The sequence below is a fragment of the Piliocolobus tephrosceles genome, chromosome 15 (assembly GCF_002776525.5).
Source record: "Piliocolobus tephrosceles isolate RC106 chromosome 15, ASM277652v3, whole genome shotgun sequence".
Classification (NCBI taxonomy): Eukaryota; Metazoa; Chordata; class Mammalia; order Primates; family Cercopithecidae; genus Piliocolobus; species Piliocolobus tephrosceles.
Genome location: NC_045448.1, coordinates 57,409,696 through 57,431,793, shown reverse-complemented (window position 1 = coordinate 57,431,793; position 22,098 = coordinate 57,409,696).

Sequence of the window (22,098 nt, the reverse complement as noted above, 5' to 3'; positions counted from 1 at the left end):
TTTGTGGAGTTCTTCTATTTTGAAATTTATCTTTTTATTTATTTGTAAACTTATTTTTGAATCATGTTGTGCAAGCTCATTTTGAGTAGTAAGGTTTTTGCTCTCTCTCTCTCTCCTACTCTCACCTGCCTTACTTTCTTCCTCTCTGTTCACTTATCATTATCTATTTACTTTATAGTTAACTATATTCAGTGTCAAAATCCCTCTGTCCATAACCATTCCTTATAATGGTATTTCAAAGCCTCTTCTTTGTTGTTTGATTGAAGAAATCATAGGTTAATTAACTGAGCCAGATAGTAGCTTGATTTTGTTCCTCATCACAAGAAATGTCTTTATCTTTCACTTTCTGAGGTTCACAGCTTCCTATAAAGTTGTAGGTTCAGGGCTCTCAGTGAAAAACTATCTATCTATCTATCTATCTATCTATCTATCTATCTATCTATCTATCTATCTATCTATGTAGGAAGTCTATCTTAGCTCTGGATTCAAGCAAGAAGTTCAGCCCGACATCCAGCTTGACCTGCAGCACTTTAGCCCTCATTACCTGCTGGGTGTGGCTTCAACATTACCCACTGCTTTGTCTCTCTTTTCCATTACTGATCTCTGGAGATGTTAATCTTGGTTTTGAGCCCAACTGTGTCTTCTTGATTTCCCCATAAATTCTATCTATCTAAGTTTCCTTTGAATCTGTGTAAGAGGGCATAGCATCAAAGATAAACTTACTGTGCCATGCTGAACAGCCCCCCATTAACATCCCATGCTTATACTTCATAAATCAATTAAATGACATATGGTATTTAAAATTAATCCAGTGCAGGTGCAATAGAAGAATTTTCCTTCCACTTTGCTTCTGCAGTGCTTTTAATGACATCTGTATAATATTTGTCAAGGTTTGACAACTGTATTTTCCATAATTAAAAAAATAAATAATATTTCTGTGTTTTACATACATACACAACAAATTCTTGGAATCCCGCTTCTATGTGAGATATGTGCACACAAGAATCCTACGTTTTGGTAAGAAATAATTTGTTATGCTTCCTTTTAAAGCCATCACTGAAATGTTGTCGATGTTTTCCTCAAGATTGTGCCTTTCAATCCACCATTGTATGAGACGCTTTTAAGCTCAGTCTGATTCATCTTTTGAGATAAATCTCAAACACCAATGCTAGCCATCAAGAGTTTTGATTGTTCAATTTTCTCCTATTTGCTGTAATAAGTCCTGCCAATTTTCAGAAGTTGTATTTTTTAGGTGAACTCCAACTATCTTTTATCTTAATTTTTTTTTGAAAAAAAATTCCTGAAATCGAGTTACTTGATCTTATCTGAAGAAACAATTGGATGATGAAGTGGACTATATGGGTTTATATATAAATTTCACCCAAAGACCAAATACATGTAAGAAACCCGAAGTGAATGTCTGAATAAGCTGGGAGAAAAGAGATTATGGGATGTCATGCACATGTAGCGCCAAATCATATGACCTTTGAGACCTGGGTGACTGATGATGATTCCCATTATTTAAGTGTTTAATATTTTGGAAAGCAGGCATTTCCTCCTGAGGGGAGTGATTGTATTCAGAGGATTTGGAGTGGTATCAATCCCATGCATATGTGGCTGAGTGTACTTCTCCCAGCACTCCTCACTGGTGAGCTGGACTATTCAGTCTCCAAATGAAGACTGAACTATTTCGATAACATAGAGGCCACAGGCATATTTAGCAAGCATAATTTTGTTAGAAACATGGGATCAGAAGCCAGGTTGGAATATAGTACAGGGTAAAAATTTATAGGAATCTCTATAATCTCCAAAGTGAAGCATAACCTTAATCCTTTCTTATGAGGAAGCACTCTTATATGGCTTAGGAAAGACTCGTGGCAAGCATTATTATGTATATCTTAAAGGAAGAAGCAAGACTGATATAGAAATTCAAATATTAGTTCTGAGCAATTATATCTCAAAAGCAGAAAAATAAGCTGTTTAAATATGGAAAAATAAAAGCGCAAGATCATGATATAGACGTTTAAGGTCTATAAGCAGTGTAAGGATTTTAAGTTGTGTTTTCAGTGAAAAATGCTTTCATTGAGATTTCTGTTCAATTGTATATATGTTACCTCTGTTATTATAATCAATGGTAAATTAACTCTGTTTATCTTGCTGGTGTTCAATGAGTTAAAACATGCTCCTGGAATGGGGCCATTACACATTTGAAAAAAAAATTTGCATTTATGTTTAATAAAATGCTAAGTAGTAAAGGTAGCTTATGCCATCTGCATAATCATTATTTTTAAAGAAAATAAAATGATTCAAGTAGAATTTTATTCTTGTCTGAAATCAAAATGAAATTTGTATGTTATGTACTATTTCTAATAAAAATACCTCTATTATGTAATATTTCACCTGTTTTTTTTTAAGAAAATTGCTGTAGAAGAGAAAAAAAGGTTTTACAGAAGAGAAAATAACTTAGTAAATGAATTACCTTGATAATAAATATACTGGCACTCACACACTCACAAGATCATAGTACGTAACTTTGACTACACACAAAACTCAGTGTTGAAAACAAAATGCTTTACACAAAGTAGATACTAACAATTCTGACTGATTGAATGAATTAAAACATCCTTCTAAAAGAGTACAGAAAAGGAGGTGAGAAAATAAAGCCATTAAATGAAAGATGTGTTTAGCTGAGGCAGAAAGTGCTTCTGAAGTCACAGCCTCGCAGATGTCTGCCTATCAGTCTTGTTTCTTAAACACGAGTCTCGAAAAAAGGATAATGTTCTGATTTTGATATTTTTTGTTATTTGCCTTCCTCTAGAGGAGCTCAAATAATTTTGTGTGTTAAATATGTGTTCTGTACAACGTGCTAGAAAGCAGTTCTTTCACTAGAGAAGCTGTATTGCTGAGTGCACATAAGTATGGATTGTTCTGCTTGATGTTGAGAGGGGAGTGCTGTTCCAGTAGGGGACAGAAACCAATGTTCATGACCTGCAGCCCTTTGCTCTAATTACTGGCACAGAGGCTTTTGGTAGAGTTCCTCATACTCTAGGTTGTGGTTCATTGTTTGAGAAGAACTGGCCCTTCCATTATGAGAGTTTTCAGGTGGAAAATAAAGGTGACAGCCCTCTCTCTAAACAAAAAGCTCCTGCAAGAAAATACAAGTAATTTCTGACTTTGAATTCTGTAATGTTATCTGATACATTTCTTCACATAATACTTATTCCCTTTCTTCACCACTATTACATTTTCTTTTTTCTCTATCTGTTATTACTTCGCAATTTTTCCTTACCAAGATTAATCACACAGGACTCTTCTCAATATGATTCTCTTTAGAGACTTGCAGAACAAAGAATCAATAAATCTTTAATATTTAAGCAATTTAAAAGCAGCTGCTAAACTCTCTTTGTTATTACAGTTTTCTAATTTGGGCATACTGCTGTGGAAATATATGTATATAACTGTCAGATGTTTAACATACTTATGTGTAAAAGTATTGTATGCATTAGTAAAAAATAGCACAATGAAAACCCCTTGAAAAATGCTCCTTATATTACCTTATGGATAATGCCAAATTAATGTCTTTCAAAATAACAATTATGTCGAATAAAAACTTGATAAAAAAACATGGTTGACTATTTTAGTCCCATTATTTAAAAATGCAAAGCAGAGCATGTAACTTCGTGTTTTCATTGGTATAATGATATATACTTTCTCTTTGAATAAAATTCAAACTCACCCCGGCCGGGCGCGGTGGCTCAAGCCTGTAATCCCAGCACTTTGGGAGGCCGAGACGGGCAGATCACGAGGTCAGGAGATCGAGACCATCCTGGCTAACACGGTGAAACCCCGTCTCTACTAAAAAATACAAAAAACTAGCCGGGCGAGGTGGCGGGCGCCTGTAGTCCCAGCTACTCGGGAGGCTGAGGCAGGAGAATGGCGTAAACCCGGGAGGCAGAGCTTGCAGTGAGCTGAGATCCGGCCCCTGCACTCCAGCCTGGGCGACAGAGCGAGACTCCGCCACAAAAAAAAAAAAAAAAAAAAAAAAAAAAAAAATTCAAACTCACAAATTCAATATGGCTATAGAACCCCACAGATTCTGGATTATTTTTCCAAATTCATCTTTCATAACTCTCTTAACTTTCCCTTGTTCCTTTATGATACAGCCATAATGATCTTTCATATTCCTGAAACAGGTCATGTTCTTCTGTGTCAGGATATTTGTATTAAGATGTTTGCATTTGCTACTTGTTTTGCCTAGAATGTTCTGCTCCTGGCAGCTGGAAATTTATTCTTCCAGCTCCCAAATTAATGCAACTCCTGAGCTAGGCATTCCTAATGTTTTTGTTCCCATATCCAGTTATTCTCCTTTTAATATTGTATTACTTTATGCTTAGATTTTACTGTTGTCTATAATCATATTTCTTTTATTTAATCAATTTAACCATTTATTGTTGATTCTTGCCTCTAGAAATTAAAGTTGTTTAAGAGCAGGGGACATTTTTGTCTTATTCACCACTACATTTCCAAAGCCTTGAATAACAAATTACTTAAAGGTGGTACATGTTCAATAATTAAATGCATCTTTCAATGGGAGAGTCATACCGATGATTTAAAAAAAAAGAGAGAAAATGCAAAGTATCTTGGCTTTAAAGGTAAAGACCACATTCATTTTTTTCTCCTTGAAGAAGTTAACTAAGCTTTCAGCAGAAGATTAAATATTTAAGTATTCATTACCAACATTTCAGAAAGAGAGAAAGTTTTCAAAAATACAAAAATGAGTTAGAAAAATAAAGATCTCTTACTTTGAAATTGATAAAGGAGATATACTTTCTGCTTTCTTTAACCCTACATACTTCCACATCGTAGCACAATAGTCACTAGTAGAGCGTATGAGAGCTAGAAAACAATGTATATGAATAATTGAAAGATAAATGTATCAGAAAAAATACTTTTTTTTCTTTCATACAGTCAACACAACACTCAGAATACTTTTGACAACAGACGTGTTTTTTTTTCCCCACATCCTAATCAAATTCTCCAGCAGATGTCTGCTGAATTCTTATAATTCAACTTAATTTTCACACTTCCAATTTAAGAATAATGTCAGATCCCAGAAGATAAGGCTCAGTCCGATGAAACAGCCCCAAATTCAAGTGCAAAACCACAGGTTGTGACCAATCAGTTATATATCAAGGTTTCCATGAACCATCAACCCCGAAATTTGATTAATTGGCTAGAAGTACTCACAGAACTCAGGGAAACACTTTATTTACATTTACCAATTTATTATAATAGATGTCATAAAAGATACAGATGAACAACCAGATAGAAGAGATGCATAAGGTAAAGTATGTGGGAAGGAGCAGAGAGCTCCTCCCATGCCCTCTCTGGGCATGCCACTCTCCAGAAACCTCTGTATGTTATGCTCAGCAGTCTGGAAATTTACCGAGCAGTATGCTTCCTGGTTTTTATTGAAGCTACATTTTGTAGGTATGATTAACTCACTGGACACTGGTACTCAACTCAACCTTCAGCCCCATCCCTTCCCAGTGGTTCAGGGGTAGGACTGCAAGTTCCAACCCTCTAATTGCCAGGGCTGGTTTCCCTTGCAACCAATCCCCACCCTGAGACTCTCCAGGAGTTCAGAAAGAGTGGCCTCAATAGGAGAAAAGATGATTTCATCTCCCAGGAAATTCCAAGGGATGTAGGAACTCTGTGTCAGAAGTTCCTATCACTCATGAAACTACAGAGGCCTTAGAAACTCTGTGTCTGGACCAAGGTCAATGATAAAAATTAGAAGAAAAGATTCTCCTAGGGTCCCAATCTACAAGGCTTTCAGAACCTGATATATAATATTGTTTTGTAATTCTAAATGTCTAAAGCTGGAGTCACTAGGACAAATGACTCAGCCTATAGTGACACTGCTAACCCCTCAAAGTGATAAGCATACATATAGTGAACTGAGGTAATAGATAACACCTGCTGTGGCCAGGCATTCCTGAAACCTGAAGAGAAAATGAAGCCAAGAGACAGCTGAGATAATGCCATGGACATTCCTTTGAAGAATCATAGGAACTAACCATGACCGAGATGCCTTCAGGTCTGCCCATGAGAACTCTCAGGCCTCTTTTCCATCCCTGGAAACTCTGCTGGGAGAAGAGCAGCAACCCGCCACCCACGTTAGTCAGTTTCAAGGGAAATGTGGACCCACCCTGTTTTTCGGTCAGCGTGCTGGTGTCCTGAGCTACTCTCTGTGGTTCAGTCTCCCTCTCCCTTATATTTGCCTTTATGTGTTAAGGCAGATTGTTGGTTAATGAAAGCGTTAAACCATGAGTTTGCAAATATTTAATTGGCCATTCAGTCACTGTGAAACCTCAAGATCCCCAGGATCAGAGGTTCTGGCTAATTGTTACCTGACAGGATAAAAGCTCTGTCTAGGAACTTGGGGCAGAGACCAAACGTGTGCTTCATATTAGATTACAATATCAGAGTAAACATCTGGGTAATACAAGACGTGATGTTGAACCTTTGATTTATCTTATTTTAAGGAATTTCAGTTTCTGATCTTTAGTCAAATCTAAAACGTAAAATCTACAATAAAAATAGCAAGGAAGAAATTAACTGGGTCAGTTAAATGGCTAGGTAAGAAACTTTGTCTTAAGCAACACTTCTTCCTTGCAATGGTAGTGACAATCAGACAATCACTGAACATATCATGTGTACCTCAGCACCAACCTCCTACTTTCTACTCTCTTCCCTACATGGCAGGGACTGGCCCTCATTTCCCAGGCCCCTTTGGCCGCAGGGTTCTCATTTAGTAACATCAAAGAGGGGCACTCTGAAGAAATTTGAAAATTGCAAGATAGGAAGATAGGGTGTTCTATCTCCTCCACCAGTGTTAACATGTAGATGTGGGGGTAGACAGTGTGTTACAATTGCAGTTGCTTCTCTGTGAGCTCCTGCAAATGTTATATTTTGCTGATACAGGAAGCTGTAATCACCAGCATCAAGTTTCTTTGTCTGAATTTCCTGTCTTTCTGAAAGCCAGCAATAGTTCACTGAAAGTCAGCATAGCTCTCCCTGACCTAATTTTATTAGTGGAAATACCTGTAAGAAAGAAAATGGATCTGAGGCTGGAAAGACTGGAAATGCTATCAGCCCACAATGCAAGTGTGACCAGGTTAGGAAAGGGAAGGGAAGGTGGATGAAAGCCTGCTAGACTGCTGGGCGTTCCAAGGAAGATTAAACACGGTCCGTTGGAAGTCCTCAAATCAAAGTTAGCTATTCTGATGAGTTTCATGTTTCCTGAGAATGAGCCTTCCTTAGCACTCCTGAGGCAGCTGCTGAGTCTTTTAGTCAAATATGTTCCCAGTAGTTGGAAGCTTCCCACGTATATACCCTCATGGACTTCAAATATAGGGATATGGAAAAGTACATAAAGTTTAAAAGTATATATGTAAATGTTGGCAAGTTATCTAACTCGCTGGGGTTTTATTTTCCTTACTTGCCAAAGAGAAATAACAAAACCTACTCTCTCACACATTGCCCCGGTGAGGAAATCAATGCCAAAATATTTTAAATTGAAAACTTGCCATAGGTAACATAAGGGAAGATAAAGGGAAGGATTAATGAGAAGATAAAAGCAGATAGCTTTCAGATATGATCTAATATATGCAGTGGCATAATAATTATCTATGGGAGAAAGGTAGATTGAAACCAGTAAGTACTCTAGACAGTTCTCAGTTTCACCTAAACTAAGGGATCCTCACAGGGGTTCAACAGACAGAAACAAGAAACAAAGAGGATCAATGCTCATACATCTACTTTTTGGTCTTGATACAAAATCCCACTTTGTCTCAGCACCTCAAATAAAGAAAGAAAAACTGAAGTGAAAAGTCAGTGCCTCTCAAAATATATTTACCTTTTTAAAAAAAAAAAATCAATACTTTTTTTTGTATACTTTAAGTTCTGGGACACACATGCAGAAAGTGCAGGTTTGTTACATAGGTATACACGTGCCATGGTAGTTTGCTGCACCCATGAACCATCATCTACATTAGGTACCTCTCCTAATGCTATCCCTCCCCTAACCCACCACTCCCCAACAGACCCCAGTGTGTACTGTTCCCCTTCTCGTGTCCATGTGTTCTCATTGTTCAACTCCCACTTATGAATGAGAACGTGCTGTGCTTGGTTTTCTGTTCCTGTGTTAGTTTGCTGAGAATGATGGTTTCCAGCTTCATCCATGTGCCTGAAAGGGACATGAACTCATTCTTTTTTATGGCTGCATAGTATTCCATAGTGTATGAGTGCAACATTTTCTTTATCCAGTCTACCATTGATGGGTATTTGGGTTCGTTCCAAGTCTTTGCAATGTGAATAGTGCTGCAATAAACATATGTGTGCATTTGTCTTTATAATAGAATGATTTATAATCCTTTGGGTATATACCAAGTAATAGGGATTGCTGGATCAAATGGTATTTCTGGTTCTAGATCCTTGAGGAATTGCCACACTGTTTTCCACAATGGCTGAACTAATTTACACTCCCGCCAACAGTGTAAAAGCATTCCTATTTCTCCACAACCTGTCCCATAGCTGCTGTTTTCTGACTTTTTAACGATCACCATTCTAACGGGCATGAGATGGTATGTAATTGCGGTTTTGATTGCATTTCTCTAATGACCAGTGATGACGAGCTCTTTTTCATAAGTTTGTAGGCCACATAAATGTCTTCTTTTGAGAAGTATCTGTTCATATCCTTTGTCCACTTTTTGATGGTTTTTTTTTTTTTTTCTTGTAAATTTAACTTCCTTGTAGATTCTGGATATTAGCCTTTTGTCAGATGAGCAGATTGCAAAATTTTTCTCCCATTCTTTAGGTTTCCTGTTCACTCTGATGATAGTTTATTTTACTGTGCAGAAGCTCTTTCATTTAATTAGATCCCATTTGTCAATTCTGGCTTTTGTTGCAATTGCTGTTGGTGTTTTAGTCATGAAGTCTTTGCCCAGGCCTCTGTCCTGAATGGTATTACCAAGGTTTTCTTCTAGGGCCTTTATGGTTTTAGGTCTTAAGTTTAAGTTTTTAATCCATCTTGAGTTAATTTTTGTATAAGGTATAAGGAAGGGGTCCAGTTTCAGTTTTCTGCATATGGCTAGCCAGTTTTCCCAACACCATTTATTAAATAGGGAATCCTTTCCCCATTGCTTATTTTGCCAGGTTTGTCAGAGATCACATCGTTGTATATGTGTGAGTATTATTTCTGAGGCCTCTATTCTGTTCAATTGGACTATATAACTGTTTTGGTACCAGTAGAATTTTGTTTTGGTTACTGTAGCTTTGTAGTATAGTTTGAAGTCAGGTAGCGTGATGTCTCCTGCTTTGTTCTTTTTGCTTAGGATTGTCTTGGCTATACGGGCTCTTTTTTGATTCCATATGAAATTTAAAGTAGTTTTTTTCTAATTCTGTGAAGAAAGTCAATAGTAGCTTGATGGAAACAGCATTGAATCTATAAATTACTTTGGGCTGTATGGCCATTTTCATGATATTGATTCTTCCTATTCGTGAGCATAGGATGTTTTTCCATTTGTTTGTGTCCTCTTATTTCCTTGGGCAGTGATTTATATAGATCCTTGAAGAGGTCCTTCACATGCCTCGTAAGTTGGATTCCTAGGTATTTTATTCTCTCTGTAGCAATTGTGAATGGAAGTTGACTCATTATTTGACTGTTTGTCTATTATTGGTGTATAGGAATGCTTGTGATTTTTGCACATTGATTTTATATCCTGATAATTTGTTGAAGTTGCTTACCACCTTAAGGACATTTTGGGTTGAGATGATGGGGTCTTCTAAATATACAATCATGTCATCTGCAAACACAGACAATTTGACTTCCACTGTTCTTAATTGAATACGCTTTATTTCTTTCTCTTTCCTGATTGCCCTGGGCAGAAATTCCAATCCTATGTTGAATAGTAGTGGTGAGAGAGGGCATCCTTGTCTTATGCCAGTTTTCAAAAGGAATGCTTCCAGCTTTTGGCCATTCAGTATGATATTGGCTGTGGGTTTGTCATAAATAGCTCTTATTATTCTGAGATATGTTCCATCAATACCTAGTTTATTGAGAGTTTTTAGAATGACTGAGTGTTGAATTTTGCTGAAGGTCTATTCTGCCTCTATTGAGATAATCATGTGTTTTTTGTCATTGGTTCTATTTATGTGATGGATTACATTTATTGATTTGCGTATGTTGAACCAAACTTGCATCCCAGGCATGAAGCCAACTCAATTGTAGTAAATGGCCTTTTTGATGTGCTGCTGGATTCAGTTTGCCAGTATTATACTGAGGATTTTCACATCAATGTTCATCAGGGATACTGGGCTGAAATTTTCTTTTTTTGTTGTGTTCTCTGCCAAGTTTTGCTATCAGGATGATGGTGGCCTCATAAAATGAGCTAGAAAGGAGTCCTTCTTTTTCTATCGTTTGGAATAATTTCAGAAGGAATAGTACCAGCTCCTGTTTGTACCTCTGGTAGGATTTGGCTGTGAATTCATCTGGTCCCGGACTTTTTTTTGGTTGGTAGGCTATTAATTACTGCCTCAATTTCAGAACTTGCTATTGGTCTATTTAGAGATTTGACTTCCTCCTGGTTTAGTCTTGGGAGGGTGTATGTGTCCAGGAATTTACCATTTCTTCTAGCTTTGCTAGTTTATTTGCATAGAGGTGTTTATAGTATTCTCTCATGGTAGTTTGTATTTCTGTGGGATCAGTGGTGATCTCCCCCTTATCATTTTTTATTGTGTCTGTTTGATTCTTCTCTCTTTTCCTCTTTATTAGTCTGGCTAGCAGTCTATTTATTTTGTTAATCTTTCCAAAAAACCAGGTCTTGGATTGATTTTTGAAGGGTTTTTCTGTGTCTCTATTGCCTTCATTTCTGCTCTGATCTTAGTTATTGCTTGTCTTCTACTAGCTTTTGAATTTGTTTGCTCTTGCTTCTGTAGTTCTTTTAGTTGGGATGTTAGGGTGTCAATTTTAGATCTTTCCTGCTTTCTCTTGTGGGCATTTAGTGCTATAAATTTTCCTCTAAACACAGCTTTAGCTGTGTCCCAGAGATTCTCGTACGTTTTTGTCTTTGTTCTCATTGTTTTCAAATAACTTTTTTTTTTCTGTCTTAATTTCGTTATTTACACAGTAGTTATTCAGGAGCAGTTTGTTCAGTTTCCATGTAGTTGTGCAGTTTTCAGTGAGTTTCTTAATCCTGAATTCTAATTTGATTGGACTGTGGTCTGAGAGTCTGTTTGTTATGATTTCTGAAAATCCTTTACAGACAAGCAAATGCTAACAGATTTTGTCACCACCAGGCCTGCCTTATAAGAGCTCATGAAGGAAGCACTAAATATGGAAAGGAAAAACCAGTACTAGCCACTGCAAAAACATACCAAATTGTAAAGACTATCGACACTATGAAGGAACTGCATCAACTAACGGGCAAGATAACCAACTAGCATCATAATGACAGGATCAAATTCACACATAACAATATTAACTTTAAATGTAAACGGGCTAAATCCCCCAATGAAAAGACACAGACTGCGAATTAGGTAAAGAATCAAGACCCATCAGTGTGCTGTATTCAGGAGACCCATCTCGTGCAAAAACGTATATAGGCTCAAAATAAATGGATAGAGGAAGATTTACGTAGCAAATGGAAAGAAAGAAAAAAAGCAGGGGTTGCAATCCTAGTCTCTGATAAAATAGACTTTATGCTAACAAAGATCAAAAAAGACAAAGAAGGGCATTACATAATTTTAAAGGGATCAATGCAACAAGAAGATCCAACTATCCTAAATATATATGCACCCAATACAGGAGCACCCAGATTCATAAAACAAGTTCTTAGAGGCCTACAAAGAGACTTGGAGTCCCACACAATAATAGTGGGAGACTTTAACACCCAACTGTCAGTATTAGACAGATCAACGAGACAAAATTAACAAGGATTTTCAGAATTTGAACTCCGCTCTGGACCAAGCAGATGTAATAAACATCTACAGAACTTTCCACCCCAAATCAAGAGAAAATACATTTTTCTCAGCACCACATCACACTTATTCCAAAATTGACCACATAATTGGAAGTAAAATACTCTTTTAACTCATTTAATAGCTAATTTAATAATCTTATTATTCTACTGATTGGTAAAACATAAGGCCCTCTGAATTTAACTAATGTAGACTATTCTCACTAGAGGGACTTCTCTTAGCATAAAATTCCAAACTCTCTGCTACCCCACATCTGAAAGTCAGATGGAAATTGTTACCTTCATAATCAATAGTTCCTTTTTTAAAATCCATAATTTAACTTAGAGAAATGATCATGAGCTAATACCTGGATTTCATTGCACTGTCTCATCACAGAGCATCCACGTTCTACTGATCTGTGCTTCTGCCATGATACCATTGACCACTATTCACTATTAGTGAGTGTTACAAGAAAAAAATTCAGTAAATCTGGTGACTGACTTGTGGTAAGGATTGGAGATGTTTTCATTCCATTAAATAATAATGTTTTCATAAAAAACCTTGGAAAATATTATCAAACATTTTAGTACAGGTAGTCCTTATTCTGCCTCACTGGGTTGTTCTGTAAAAATAACTATTCAAGTTAGAGCTGTGCAAAACTTTGCTAATAATCAATGGAAAATGTGTTTTTTGTTCTATACACTTTACAATTTTGTCAAAACATTAAAAAAATTACTCTTTGACATAAATGTATAGGGAAATTAAAAATGATAAAGCTAATATTTATTAAACAATAGTTTAAAACATTAGAAACATTGCAAATTCATGTGCTTTATTTATTTGCAAAATTTATCAAGAGTAGTTTGATCAGTGCTTGACTTCCTTCATCTTATAACTTAGGATAGGGAGCAAGTATCTTTTGTATGCCTTGGTGAGTTGTCATATTCCTTTCTAAGTTTACACAGGCTTCCATCATTTTTGTTCTCTTTGTACTTTTAATGTTGTAAAACCTCAGAAATTTTTATTAATGTCAACTTTTTGACAGCATCACTTCTCTGCATTCTTTTTGCCACAATCGCTGTCCTCATTTATGTCTATGAGCCTACCTCCACTAAGTTCCTCTGACTACACAGCTAGATTTCTTGAGTGATAGCAATGCCAAAATTTCCATGGTCAGTCATTTATTTCATTACTTCGTGTACATTTGACTCAAATTTCACTTCCACCATTACCAATTGTTATTTATTTACCGTAGTTTCATTTTTGCTTGCCTATTTTTTCTTTCAGTTTTCCATTTTTGTCAAGTACCATACTGGTTATCACTCAGAGACAAGGAGAAAACAGAACTACGTGTGTGTGACAGAATAACAGGTGTACACTAACCACTCGCCAAGAGAGTGTGCAGGAAGTGACGTGATTGACCACTGATCATAATGTACATCTGTTATTTACATAGTTGTTTGTGGAATAAAGAGCTAGCAGTGAAATTTGTACTTTATGTAATAACTCACAACAATACCATAGTAACTAAAATTTGAATTATTTTGTTGGGAGTTAAGTATTATTTGAATAAACCAAGGAAACTGAAATATACACATATCAGAAATCATACTAAGTGAGGACTGCTTGTATTAGGAATCTTGGTACTTTCTTAGAGCAATAAAATTGTTTTACTATATATACCAGTGCTATTTAATAGAAATATAATGAGGGCCACAACTGCAAGCTGATAATGTAATTTTAAATATTCTAGCAGTCACTCTAAGAAAAGTAAAAAGAACTAGGTGAAATAAATTTAATAATATATTTTATTTAACCCAATATATTCAAATTATTATTTAAATATATATCCATATAAAATGATAACTGAGATATATACATTTCTAAAAATTCTAAGCCTTTAAAATTCAAAGTGTATTTTACACTTAGGAATCTTCAATTTGCACCAGACACATTTCAAGTGCCTAGAGGTCACATGTGGCTAGTGGCACAGTATATTGGACAACATGGATATAGACACTACAAATTTCATAAGGAATCATTTTTCCTTTTTTTGTATTGGATATTCAAGAATTTGAGGTCAAATATATGAGCTGCTCCTTGTAAGCACAGTTAGGTTAATGGCATGGATGCTGTGAACTAGTGATCCTCTGGTTCCGGTGCACTTGCTTAATGTAATTCATGCTTTGATCCTTTCTCTTATTCAAATTTACTTCATGTTGCTATATTTTATACATATTTTTATGTCATTTCTGTTTATTTTTATAATACAAGTATAAGTAAAACAGCATATAAACAAAATATTAAAAGTATTTAATTTAAAGTAAACATAGTTTTTTCATCTATCAAAACACTAAAAAACCACACAATTTTTGCTGCTTTTGGATAGATATGTGTACAACACTTAAAATATTTCATCATGAAAGGATTTTATTTTATTCACTATACTGATTAAAACTTAAAAGAAATGACATATGAACTACTGGAGGGAGACAACAACCCAACTTCCACCCTACTCCCAATGTTTGATTCTGAAAATTCTGAACTAATGGAATTACGCTTCTGAAAAGTTATTCATATGAACAAAAAGATAACTCTTTTTTTCAGTCCCTAAACAGATTCTGGAAGAACAGAAATTACTTTCTGATGTTTAAGAGTGATCAATATGCTATTCATACCAAATCTTTAACTTTCAGAAAGAAGTCAGAAACAGAGATTATTTGAAGAGAAAAAAAGTCTAAATCCTGGAAATTCTGAGATTTTTTTTCCTTCTTGAGAAGATGTACTGATTTGTTGTTTCTTGCTGCATTATAAATTTGTTGAGAGAATAGACAGCTCTAATATTTATTTCATTCAAATAAGAGGCTGTGCATTATTTATACTCATCCAATAACAAACAAGGCATACATTTTTTTCAAATATTGAAATGTCTGAAATGAATATCCCTTATTCATATTTTGAGGTTATATAGGTCTCAAGCTTGTCTTATAAGTCAGTAAAAATTGGCTATAAAAAGATTGGAAAACATAGGCTAAGAATAGGTAACAGCTGTAACCCCAATGTTTAAACAAAAACTAGAGTACAAAAATGAACAGGCACAGAGGGAGAAGCAAAACTGATAGAGTGACTCATAATCAAAGTCCAAATAGCTTTCAGGTCACAAGAACCAATTGTCCCTATAGTACAATTATTATTTAGGTAAGTGAGTCAATAATTCTCCTTATTGGACTAATTTTATCTCATTTTAATTTTCAATATTTCATACCAATGGTTTTGACCTATAACCTGAAAAATGGATATATATATTATTTTTTATTAAAATAATTCAGTTGTTGTAACACTTGGGCAGCCAAAATATATAGTATTCTGGGATGACTGCCCTTTTTTTTTTGAGACAGAGTCATGCTCTGTCACCATGCTGGAGTGCAGCGGCACAATCTCGGCTCACTGCAAGCTCCGCCTCCCGGGTTCAAGTGATTCTCCTGCCTCAGTCTCCCAGGTAGCTGGGACTACAGGCATGTGCCACCACACCCAGCTAATTTTTGCATTTTTAGTAGTGATGGGGTTTCACCATGTTGGCCAGGATGGTCTTGATCTCCTGACCTCGTGATCTGCCCGCCGCGGCCTCCCAGTGTCCTGGGATTATAGGAGTTAGTCACCGTGCCCGGCCCATTCTGGTTTTTCTAAAGTCTCACACAACTACATCCACTTAGAGTTAATACATTACATTTAGCTGCAAGGGAGCTTGAGAAATTATGATTTTTTAACTGGACACTGCCATATTTAAAAACATCACATTTTATTAGTAAGGAAGAATAACTGATGGATATTGGGTGATTTTTGCCTCAATGTGTATTCTAGTTTCCAAGGCACTTGAAATACACAATAGATCCAGAATACATTCAGGATATTATTTTTAGAAGCTAGTTTCATATAGACAGAAATTGATATAGAGATGTATAGATATAGAGATATATCTCTTTCTAGTCTATAGATAGATAGATGGAGATATCCTTGGAGTTAGAAACAAAACATATTTTTCTAATACTGAAAATCATTTTTAAGTCATAAATATGTGTGAGACAGTTGGAATACTCTATTTTATCTTTCTAGTTTGGAATGAAAATTAGTAGCTACTTCTTCATTTCATTAAGCTGTTAGAAACACGTCTAGCATCTTGAATAACGTTTGAGACAAGCTTCTAAGTCATTTTAATGATACTATTTAAAAGTTAAAAGGAAATAGCTCACTGCTGAATTAGTCTTTCAATGTGTTACCCTTTTCTGTGTAATAAAATAAATTAATTTGAATGTCATCTTGAACAAGGGTAACCTGAAAATACTAAATGCTTTTTGCAATGCTTCCATCAGGTTCACCCTTCCATTTATTTTATATATTTAGAGATATTCCTAGTGGAAGTGCTAATATTATATTTACTGATTAATTTTCGTTAATGAAAACAAACAACATAGTTCCATAAAAGTAATTGCAAATGCAGTACTAAGATAAATTAATTGAGTTACCAAGCAGAAGCTCATTTCTTTATCATGTCCCAATTGGCAAATTAATTAGATTTTATACTTAATTTTAAAAGTGTGCTTAGCATCAATTATTGGTATTATTATAAAAGTTGCTATAGGATATTTTGCTATTTATTTTCTCAGCCAAGTTGACAGCAGCATTAAGAGAAAAACCAAAATGTCAATTCAGTAAAAATAATCGTTTGATTAATTCCCCTGTAACATTGTAACTTATACTACTTTCACCCCACAGAAACACATGAGGCAGTTTAATAAAGCTATATTAATTGAATACAACATTATCCCTTGGTGGTATTAGAATCATTATGAAGTTTTACTCCTCATATACATTTTACATTGTCTTATCTCTTTAGGGCTTTCCGTCTTTCTTCTTTCTAATACGGTAGCAAATTCTCTTCCAGTCCTTTTTTTCTCTTAGAACTTGTACCTAAAGTTATGACCAATTCATTCTCACTGTCTATATAGTCACATGTTGTATGAATGCAGCATTTTTTATTTAATAATTTGCCTATTGTTGGATCTTTATACTATTTCCAATGTTTTGCTATTAAAAGTAATGTGAGTGAAATGTTGGTTACACGTGGCTTATTTTTTAATTATATATTTCTCAAAGTACCACTAATAAATCAAAGAATAGTGGTATCTGTAAGGCCTTTAATCCCTATTGCCAAGTAAATTTACATTTTAATCTGTAGTAAATGAAAATATCTAGCTCACTGGCCCAAATAATAATGATTGAAAAACATGTATCACCATCACTATGTTATATACGGTGTTGTAAGTTAAGAATATATTTTAGATTCTTGACTGCAAATGGGAGGACATAAATACAACAATAATTGAAAGAGATGAAATTTTGCTACTATTCTATTGCTATTTTTTAAGTTGAGGGAAACCAACATTTTAAAAATGATAATTGGAATTAAACTTAATAGAGTGGTAGAAAATAAGCAATAGTGTATTGACAAATGTTTAATATTCAGCTGTCTAAAATATATATATGGTATATATTTTATATATACTACATATAATATATAAATATATGTATATATACACAATGTAAATCATCAAAAAATCATCAAATGCTACATATATATTTATATATGTGTATTTATATATACTTATATATTTATAAATATATACTTATAAACATATAAGTATATATTTATATATTTTATATATTATATAACATATAAATATATGTGTAGCATTTGACAATTTTTTGATGATTTACATTGGGTAGATATTTCTACCATCACCTATCTTCACTGACCAGTTTGACATCAACCATCCCTCAAAATTTCTTAAAAATTATCAATCAGTTCTTGTGAGCTAGAACAAGCCAGCTTCAACACATCAAGCGGATAATTAATACCCAAGAGTCAAAGTCACGAGGATGCTGTAAGAAGAAGAGACGCATATGTAGGGAATTTAGTTTTGGATGAGATAAGAAAAACTTCTGTGATGTCATTAATAGCAAGAAGCGCATGATGAGTGCAAATTTAGTTTGGTTTGTGGATTTAATGTACAAAAAGTAATGACTTATAATCTGATAGCATCTGTTTGCTCTGTGAGGTAAAAAAAAAAAAAAAAAAAGAAGAAAAAGAAAAAGTAATCTGATGATAACAAGGTAGAAGATGGGAATATGTTTAAAAGCACGTAGAAGATGGAGAATGAGAACACAAACTGACTAGAGAAATACAGAAAAATAACGGAACAGTGTTGAAAACCCCGCTTTTCTTACTGACCAGGAATTAATAGCAATTCCAAACAAAAAGGTGGTATTCTAGCTAGAACCAGAAGTCCACATTTGGAAAAGACAAAGCAATTAACTAGTTTCATGTATACTTAGGTATTCGTCAAAGCCATATGGATAAAAGTATATTATAGAAAAGGAGTAAAGAAAGATAATTTAGAATATTGTAGAAAAGTGATGCGATATGGAGGCTATTCTGGGTAGCAATGGAAACAGACACTGCATAGCAATAAAATAGAGGTGTCCATGAACAGAAAGTCCCATGAAAATTTTTCTCACTGAGGTGATGGTGAAAATAATAATGATAAATGCCAGTAAATGACAGAGTAGGCAGTCCCAAACTCCTATTTTAATCCACAGAAATAGCGAGAAGACAAAAGAAACTGACAGAACCAACTTTATTGAAATTCTAGATAACAATAAAAAATCTAGATAAAATCCAAGTGGGATTTATCTCAGGAATGCAAGAGTCATTCAACATATAAATTCAATAAAATAATACATCACATTAATAGAATGAAGGAGGGGAAAGCTTACTATCTCAAGTGGTACAGAGAAAAAGCATTTAGCAAAACCCAATACCCTTGTATGATAAGAATACATAGCAAATTAGAAATATAAGGGAACTTTCTCAAAATGATCAAGACCATATATGAAAAACCCACAGCTCGCATCGCATGCAATGGTGAAAGCTTTAAACTTTTCCCCCCAAAATAAGAAACAAGACAAGCAACGTTGTCAAAACTGTAGACAATATTCAAAGGTTACAATAATTCAGTGTTGGACACTGAAATTTTAAAATCAAATTTAAAAATTATGAAAATCTTTGTGACATTTTTATCTGTGCTTTTCCCATCCACTCCTGAGCTAGGAAGCAATCTTCCAGATGGCAGTTCTTGCTCCTAATGTGATCCTAGTACCTGGATCTGAAGGGAGCAAAGCAGACCTTATTCACAAATTATTGTGTTTGTGTTAAACTGCCTGGGGACAACCTGAAGAACTAATATGAGTTCCTCCTCTCTGTTTCACCTATTCCAGGACCCACTCAAGGTAGGAATTACGTGAGAATTGCTTTGAAAACATTGTAAGACATAGAAAAGTCTGCCTTCGCTTTTGGAGACCAAAGATTATATTGACGCATAGAGTAGATCTCCAAAACCCTGGGAGGAAGAGCAAGGGAAAGAGCTTCTTTAGGAAGTTAGGACATTCAAAGTGCTTATGTATTACTGAAGAATTTAGAATGCCACAGCATGTCCAGGACATGGTACAGGCTCAGAAAAACAGAAGAGAAGACCCTAAGCTTTCACCATTGACTGATCTAGAGACACAGTGCAAGTAAGAAGGGAAAGATATGGGAGAAATGTAAATGAGTTGGCTAAATGTTAAAGGAGTGCCCAGCCCAGAGCCAAGTCACAAAGCCTGGAAAAGTTGGCTTAGCCAAGTCACAAAGCCTGGAAAAGTTGGCTTAGTTGTTGTTATAATTTCCGTGGTTGTTTAAGGCTCCTGAAACTCAAGGAATTCCTAGTCAAACATGGGCAGAATACAAGCTAAATGTTCAACAGTCAAGTATAACAAACCCTGAGGAAGAAGAATATCTAATTTTTGTACGTGTGTGATGACATTTAAGATCTACTCTCTTAGCAATTTTCAAGTATAAGATTACTTGTGATTAACCATATATGACTGAAGTATTTAAATCAACTATCTGAAATATTAAATATGTTCAAAAAGTTGAAGAAACTCATGGAAAAAGAACAAAAAGAAACCAGGAAAATAATGTATGAGAAACTGAGATTATCAATAACGAGAATTATAAAAAAGGAACCATACAGAAATATTGGTGCTGAAAAGTATAATACCATCGGCCCTTCATATCCAAGGGTTCTACATCTCTGCGGATGCAACCAACTGTGGATGAAAAATATTTTAAAAAAATAGAAAATAACATCCCAACAATAAAAAACAAATACAAAATATTATAACAACTATTTAAATAAAATTTATATGAAGTTAGAGATTATAGTCCAGAGATAATTTAAAGCATATGGGAGAATGTATATAGGTTATATGCAAATACTATGCTGTTTTATATAAGGGACTTGAGCAATATAGATTTTGGTGTCTGCAGGGATCCTGAAACCAATGCCTCAAAGATACCAAAGGACAACTATAATTGAAATGAGAAACTCACTAGAGAATTCAACATCATGTTTGAGCAGGCAACAGAATGATTGTATGCCAACAAATTAGATAACCTTGATAGACGGGAAAAGATCCTAGAACACACAGATTATTTTAACTGGCTCAAAAAAACAACAACACACATGCACACCAAATTTCAACGGACTTACAATAAGAAAAAAGCTTGAATCAGTAATCAAAAACCTACTAAAAAAGGAAAATCCAGGACCAGATAGCTTCACTGGTAAACTCTACCAAATGTTTAAAGGATAATTAACACCAGTGTTTCCCAAACTCTTCCAAAAAATAAGAGGAGGGAACACTTCCTAACTCATTCTGTGAAGTCAGCATTATCTTGACACCAAAACTGGACAAAGACACTACAAGAAAATAAATCTGTAGACCATTACTTAATCCCAGCACTTTGGGAGGCTGAGACAGGCGGATCACAAGATCAGGAGATCGAGACCATCCTGGCTAACACGGTGAAACCCCGTCTCTACTAAAAAAAAAAATACAAAAAACTAGCCAGGCGACGTGGCGGGCGCCTGTAGTCCCAGCTACTCGGGAGGCTGAGGCAGGAGAATGGCGTAAACCTGGGAGGTGGAGCTTGCAGTGAGCTGAGATCCGGCCCCTGCACTCCAGCCTGGGCGACAGAGCAAGACTCCGTCTCAAAAAAAAAAAAAAGAAAAAAAAGAAAATACATACAAAAATCCTCAACAAAATACTGGCAAACCACACCCAACAACATTAGAAAAAAAAACGATTACACATGATGGCCAAGTGGGATTTATCCCAGCAATGCAAGAGTTTTTCAACATATAAATTCAGTAAAATAATACATCACATTAACAGAATGAAGGGGGAAATGCATATAATTATCTCAAGTGGTACAGAAAAAGCATTTAGCAAAATTCAGCACTCTTTTATGATAAAAACATAATAAACTAGAAATACAAGGAAACTTCCTCAACGTGATAAAGATCACATACAAAAAAACCACAGTTCATGTTACATGCAATGGTGAATGCCTTAAAAAAAACTCTTCCCCCAAAATAAGGAACAACAAAAATATACCCACTTTCTCCTCTTCTATTCAACATAATACTGGAAATCCCAGCCAGAGCAATTAGACAAGAAAAAGAAATAAAAAGCATTCAAATAAAGAACAAGGAATAAGTAAGACTATTTCTATCCATAGATGATCTTATATCTAGAAAATCCTAAAGAATCTACAAAAAAAAATTTTAGAGCTAACAAATTCATTAATGTTGCAGGATACAACACCAACACTCAAAAATCAATTACGTTTCTGTACACTAGCAATGAACAATCAAAACATAAATTAAACAGTTTAATTTACAAAGCATCAAAAGAAAAAAACACATTGGAATAATTTAACCAAGGAGCACAAGACTTATACACTGGAAATGAGAAAATGATGCTAAAATAAATTAAGTAAGACCCAAATAAAATGAAAGATAGGTCATATTCAGACATTGGAAGACAATATTTTTTCATGACAATACTACCAAAAGTAACATACTGATTCAATACAATCCTTATCAAAATCCCAACTATTTTTCTTGCAGAAATGAA